This window comes from Pleurodeles waltl, chromosome 7 (assembly GCF_031143425.1).
Source record: "Pleurodeles waltl isolate 20211129_DDA chromosome 7, aPleWal1.hap1.20221129, whole genome shotgun sequence".
NCBI classification, from domain to species: Eukaryota; Metazoa; Chordata; class Amphibia; order Caudata; family Salamandridae; genus Pleurodeles; species Pleurodeles waltl.
The window spans coordinates 65,556,745-65,563,815 of NC_090446.1; the positions used below are offsets into that span (position 1 = coordinate 65,556,745).

The window sequence follows — 7,071 nt, forward strand, 5'->3', positions numbered from 1 at the left end:
AACCTGTGGGAGCTGAAGAAAGTAGCAGAGGCACCAGCAGGGGACATCTGCCTTCAAAAAACTGTTCATGCATTTTTAACGTGACTCGAACTCCAGAGAAAACTATGCACAGTTTTGCTGGAGCACATGCAGTGGTGTCAACCCAGAAACTGCCATTTGTGTGCAACAAAAAAATGAATAGGCACATCCTGCATTAGTTACTGTATATATGTGTAGAAAAGTGTGTCATACACCCTGTATATTAACATACTACCATCAGCAACCAGTATGGAAATGTGAAAATGATGCACATGCCATGCACCGCCTTCTTGGCCCACATGCCTTGTAGCGAGTCATTTACTACCCAGGATAAAAAACTAAGAAATATGAAACACCTCTTTTGGAATATCTATCTTTGGCCGTCCTCTGTTTTTCTTCCAAAATGGTGAATATGCAGGTAGGCATTAAGGAAAATAACCCCCTGGTCTTCCACTCTACCCCCCCAAAAAAATAATTGTCTAGATGCTTGATACATTGTACATTAAGACTATTATTCAATTTTTGCCTGTTGCACAAAACTGTTAGCCGACATTGTCCCCTCCTCGAACGGTGGGAATGCCACTGCAGCGGCAATTTTGAAAGTGTTGGTTAATATTTCTCCATCTATCACATTCTGTTGTTGATACTTGCATAGAGCATGGCTTTCATCATGAATGTTACTCTTGGGAAAATGAAATATTTATTTGTAAAGTTTTCTGTTGCTTTCATGTGATGCTTATGCTACAAACGTGCTTAAGAGAAATATAAGAACTATTTTTGGTTTTCTGTTTTCTAGTTTATCATTATGAAGTTTGAAACTTTTGCAGCAGATTCAACAACCCTTCTAGCTGAAGATCAATAACCCTTCTAGCTGAAGATCAACAACCCTTCTAGTTGAAGATCAACAACCTTTCTAATTGAAGACCAACACTCCATAAATCTCTTCTGTTTTGTTCTTTCTTGTGGAAAAGATGCAGCATTTGTTTTGCCAAAGAAGATTTTTTTTTAGACCACAAGTTATGTGACCCATGCTTGTCCGAGAACTACGCACTCTGCCCATGTCTTTGGGAAACGTGCTGAGGGTTTCAAAGGCTGAAATGACCAAATTATATGAAACTGATAGACAATGGTGTTGACAACTGGGATCTGGGATGTCTCAAAGGTGCCTGTATGAGTTCTACAGAGCCTAGGGTCTTTTTATATATGTGACAGGAATGCAGAGGTCTTGGGCCACATGGGTGTGCTTGAACAGCTGAGTTTGTAATTCACATTGGAGGGACGTCAAGGTCTGACGGAACTGTCTTACTGCTATGAACTGAACTGTTTCTCATGTAAATGTTGACAACGGAAAGCAATAAAAACTGTTAAATCCAAATTAAGTATGCTGTATGTTTTATTTATGTAAGAGAAATATGATTGACAATTGCATACAAGTGAACTGAGGTCATCGAGGAGTACCAGACGTTCGCACATGGACGTATGGAAATACCACTGCTGAAGAAACCTGTGTATGTGCAACACAAAGAAAGCTGCATTGCCTGTCTGAACATTTTTTTTTTGCTTTATTTTTATAAAATGTTGGAGCAAACCCAATGGGTTTTTGGTCTCAGGAGTGGCGGAGCAAGAGAAAACATCAATAGGGCAAAGTCATGGCTAACGCCATATGTCTGCTGGAAGAGGGCGGTTTTCAAAGATTTGCAATACTTTCGGTCTCTTTCTACAACATTCTGGCGCTACTCCTGCAGAGTACATAGGAGCACATTGCAAACAATGGTGTGCCACCTTTTAACGCCTGCTCAAGCAGGCCTTAAAAGTGCCGGGAAAAATGACACAAGGTCTTCTCTGGTGTCATCGGGGACACCAGAGAAGACCCCATTCTGAGAAGAGTTGATCTCATTGTTTGTGTGCTGTATGTGTGGATAAGAATGGCCCAGACCATGGCAAGCCAGAGCCTTCCCTTCCGCAGGAGGTCCTCTGCCTCCCTCTTGCAGAGGCACATGGTGCCTGACAAATACAGGGTAACTTGGAGGGTAAACTGTAATCTAATTAGGGCGTTAAGTGGTCCGGGTCCTGCCGGTGCTCAGCATTGGCAGTTTTAAAAAGCAGGTGCTGAGACAGGTCCCTATCCGCTCCCTCAGGGTGGAAACAAAATCTTAACTCTGCAGCATGTACCACCCTGAACTGTCTTTGATGTAACTTCAAAGAGACTCGTTATAGTTTCAGAACTGAATTATTTTCGATATTTTTTACAAGGAAGCCATTGTTGTTGCTTATTTATCTTACAAGGCTAAATACCATTGACCTTGCTTGTTGCAGGTGTAATCTTTAGCAGCTTGTGTCAGAGCAGAGTGGCGGGACGGAGGGGTGGACGACACAAACACAAGAAAACAACAAAGGGACGACAACACGAACACAAAGAATTTTCAAGAACTTACCTGCCACTGCCGCATTGATGCTCTTCTGCTCCTCTCCACTGCAGCACGGGCTCCCAAACTCCTCTGCGGCCAATCCAGACACTGCTTTCATGCAGCAAGAGAGCAGCATTGGGATTGGCCTGAGCGCCCTGACTTTGCACTCCGAGAGAGACTGGGGAGCAGATTTATGAAAAGTGGTGCTGCACCTAGTGCAGCGCCACTTTTCTTGTGTCCCCTTAGTGCCTCCCTAACGCCACCATGTGTGCGCCATATTTAAAATACGCCGCACAATGGCAGTAGTCAGGCGGACTAGCCTCATAATGCTTTATGGCAGTCTGGTGCTTTGCAAGATTAGTATAGAAAATAACAACGCTAATCCTGCAAAGCACCCAGCGGCCCATTGCAACCAATAGAAAACTCTTATTAACGCCTGCTCTTAGCAGGAGTTAAAAAATGCCGATAAAAATGGCGGAAAGGAACCTCATAGATTCCTTTGCGCCATTTTTATGGCCCTCCTAGCGCCGGAATGACCCGCTTGCATACATTATGCCTGGCGCAAGCATAATGTGACGCAAGGGGTTACAAAGTGGCGCATTGCTCCACTTTGTAAATATGGCGCAGGGTTTTTGTCCTTCCAACAACACATTGGCATCAAAACAGTGGTGCTAATGTGGCATTGGAATGGCGCTAGGCCACCATAAATCTGGGCCTGGGGGCCTGTGACAGCTGTTTCCAACCCAGCAACGCAGCTAGAGTTGGAGACAGCTCATAGCGCATGTCAGTTTGGCCGTCTTGAGGCGGCCAGCCAAACCCACATGCGCACTTATAGCAGTGCACACCACTCCCCTTCCCTCCCTATCACCACAAAGGCCCCGCCCCCAAGACTCGGCTTGGCCCTTAAAACTTGAAAAATAATATGATATTAAACCTGTTTTATTATCATTTTTTTCAACTTTTGACGCTGCTGGAAGGGGGAGGCGACATTCCTCCGCCATAACAGACGAGCTGCCACTGGGTGTAATGTGACTTGTGGTATTCTATATCTGGATGCAATGACAGAAAGAAGCAGCAAAAATACCCGTCACAGATTTTTAGCATATGTGTTTTTGAGGCACGCCCTTCATTACATTGGTCACACCTCTTTGATAGGTCCCCCAGGTTTTTCATCTTTCTTAAACCTCTGCATTTAACCTTGCACCATATCCCAGAATCTAATTTGAATCATGAAAATGTACACACTTTTTAGAAACGCAAACTCAAAGAACCTTCCTTCGTGGACTGTTGATAGCTGTAAATGTGTAACTTTGGGGAATTTAGAATCATTGCAAGTCATACGCCTGTAATGTTGGACCAATCACAGCATTCCAAGTATACAGCTGAGAAAGTCATGTGACTTTATTTCCTCATTGCAGTGTTATACGTACTGAATAAGTGCGCACTGAAAAAAGGAGGCCTGATGCTCAAATGTGCATTTTAGGTTGATCCTCTCTTATTTGCCTCGTACAATAAAAATTAAACTTAAAAAAGGCACCTACCTTGTGAAGATCTTCTCGTGTCGCGCGTCATCTCTCACAGCTCCAACGTACAATGTCACAGGAACCAGGAAACTGCACAACCCAATACTGACGCTAGTTTCATGCTGGTAACCAGGATGAAACCAGCGTCAGAATTGGTGGGAGCGGGCTCTCTCAGCGCTCACCAAAGCGCAGGAGGCCTCTGCATTCTCAAAACCAACTTTCTTAAGACAGCTGGGTTAGAGATGTTTAAAGTGCGCATGTGTGGCTGACCATTGCAAGACAGCCGGACAAAGAGACATGCACACTTTAAACATGTGCACAGCTCCCAGCTGCCACTCGGCAGCAGTTGCCACACCCCAGTTCAGGACGGGGCAATGAAAAATAAAATAGTAATAAACAAAGGTTACAACCATTTTATTTTTCTGTTATGGGGACATTTTGTTAACAGGGCGATGCTCCTTCCCCCACGTGGAGGGGCCGTCCCTGCACAAGTTGTAGTAAGATATATTGTTTCTCATGCATTGCAACCCCATGTATGTGTTACTGGATGTCTTTCTTCCTCAAAATGCCAATGGAATTATTCTGAAAACGAAATATGCACAGAGGGGGGCGTTAATCTGAAACCACCCAGATGGGTTTTGCTCGTAATGTACAATTGGCTGTTTGGATGTATCATTCCGCTGCCTAATAAGTGCATCAATGAAATACATTAGAAACTATTTTACATTAAAGTACCCTCAATCAGCACTCAGTCTGAGACTTCAATTAGTTATCTCCTCTTTTATCTGATGCAGAAAACGATCATTACTTGCTATTTTTGCATAGCACTGGCAAAGTCGCTAGGGCCTGCTTTAATGTGCTGAAAAACATTAGTGCATGCAATGCATGCAAACAGAACTAGTGAAGGCTCTGATGACTGGTCAGCTTTAGCAATCTGACTGGCATTATAATTTTCCAAAAATGACAATACATATATACCGAAGGGCTTTTAGTCAACCCTCTTTACTTTACCTTTTGGTGTGTTCAAATAACATTCAAATTGTGTTTATATATATATATATATATATATATATATATATATATATATATATATATATATATACATAAATATATATGGTTCCTGGTGCAGTAAATGCAGTAAAATATTTTATGAGTAATTTGAATGTAAGTTAATTATATATATTTATTTTGAAAGTAGAACAAAATAAAAGAATACTGCAGCACTATTCACTTAATTTGCATTCTATATTGAATGGATTTTAAATATATTACATTTAATGAAATATATTTTCCAAACATGTATTTAAAAAAAAAAGAAAAGTGAAATGTTTTGAATTATTTCTTATGTATTAGGAAATTACGAAAAAATAGGATTCAGTTATCTTAATATTTGCAATATAGGGTTACATTTATTTTTTAATAAAAAAAGTTATTAAACATGTTGAAAATAAAATAATATTTATTTATTTTTCATTTTTTTAGCTTTAAATTAAACGTATGTACATTTGTTTTTTTACAAAAAGTCAAAATAAATGAATTTAGTGAACATTATTTACTTTGAGGTTCTATTATAAATCCCTCCCTCCATTATTTTGTAGGGTATGGTATTGCAGTACCAACTGTTGGCAATAGGTGATGCTGGACTTACTTCTGGTCTGAGCTGGAGTACATTTATAACAATTTGGGTCCTTTTGGCTGTAGTAATTATAGAAGAACAGTTTGTGAATGGAAATGGGCTTACTCTTTCGTGGGTGGGTGCCCTCCTTAGCCCTCCCAATACCTCACCTTGTTATTCCCTCAACTACTCCTATTTTGTAGTCAGTATCCCCCATTTTCCAGCCACTTCCTCTGCCCCTCCTATATTTACTACTAAAGCGTAGGCCTGCCTCTGTAGCAATCTCTGCTAATAAAAGAGAAGCAGAGGCCGCGTATGTAGGTTTGTGAATAGCATTTTGGATCATTGTGGTAATACTAAACATGCCACGAAATGCTATTTGTGGGTATTGAATTTTGATTCAACTTAACACTGGTTTAAGGACTCTATATTTTAGGTAAGACTAAGTCATGAGCCCTGATGGAGCACCCTCAGCCCTTATTATCTGTGTCAGTTAGCTAATGCACACGTGTATTACAAACTTTCAGCACTCTGGACAGCGGAGGCCCTGTCCGTGGTGCTGAACTCTCGTAGTGCAGCAGTGGCCTATCGCTCCCTGTGGGAGGCGCTCTGCCAAGACAACTGCGGGTCAGAACGCCGGACCGGCCAGCGATCCGTGGAGCAGGGCCCTACCACTGCACCTTTATCCGCCAGTGTCTCTTTGACGGTTTAGGCTCAGGGGTAGAAACTTTCGCTGTATGTTGTCATTTCACTGCGCTATCACTTAAAGGAGTTGATTAAAAAGTTTATTATTTTGAGAGGTAAGAATGACTCCACTTTACATTTAAATATTGTGTGATTATTGCGTTACAGTGCCATGCTCAACGTTCTAACCTCCTGGCGTGAGATAGGCCTTGACCAGTTACCAACATTCTCAGGAGAGTTACGTTTTCGGGGATCAACTTTCCATCTAGGAGGAGCGATCCAACAGCCTTGTCCGGGACCTCATACTTTCTCTCCTTGGATACTGCGAGGATGTTCTGTTAGGAGTCAGTGAAGAAGCCTGCCAGCGTCACATCAAACTGCACGTGCCTTCCAGTACTGCCCTGGTTTGTTCACCATGTGGCTCAGATGGGTCTATGAAGAACTTGTGCAGTGAGACCTATATCTGGAGGTGATTCACTTGTGCAGTGAGACCTATATCTGGAGGTGATGCACTTGCGCAGTGAGACCTACATCTGGAGGTGATGCACTTGTGCAGTGAGACCTATATCTGGAGGTGATGCACTTGCGCAGTGAGACCTATATCTGGAGGTGATGCACGTGTACAGCGAAATCAATATCTGGAGATGATGCACTTGTGGAGTGAGGCCTATATCTGGAGGTGATGACGTGCAGTGAGACCTATATCTAGAGGTTATGCACTTGTGGAGTGAGGCATATATCTGGAGGTGATGCACTTGTGCAGTGAGACATATATCTGGAGGTTATGCACTTGTGCAGTGAGACATATATCCTGAGGTGATGC

At 42.2% G+C, this 7,071-nt stretch overlaps 1 protein-coding gene across 1 annotated transcript in view; it reads left to right on the top strand.

Annotated features, from left to right (window-relative positions):
- LOC138246804 (alpha-2-macroglobulin-like protein 1) overlaps positions 1–1,393 on the top strand; it is a 179,966-nt gene extending 178,573 nt beyond the window's left edge. Inside the window, exon 38 of the mRNA XM_069201567.1 lies at positions 815–1,393. The gene's annotated coding sequence lies outside the window, so the exon portion shown is untranslated. The remainder of the gene's footprint in view (positions 1–814) is intronic.
- The last annotated feature ends 5,678 nt before the right edge of the window (positions 1,394–7,071 follow it).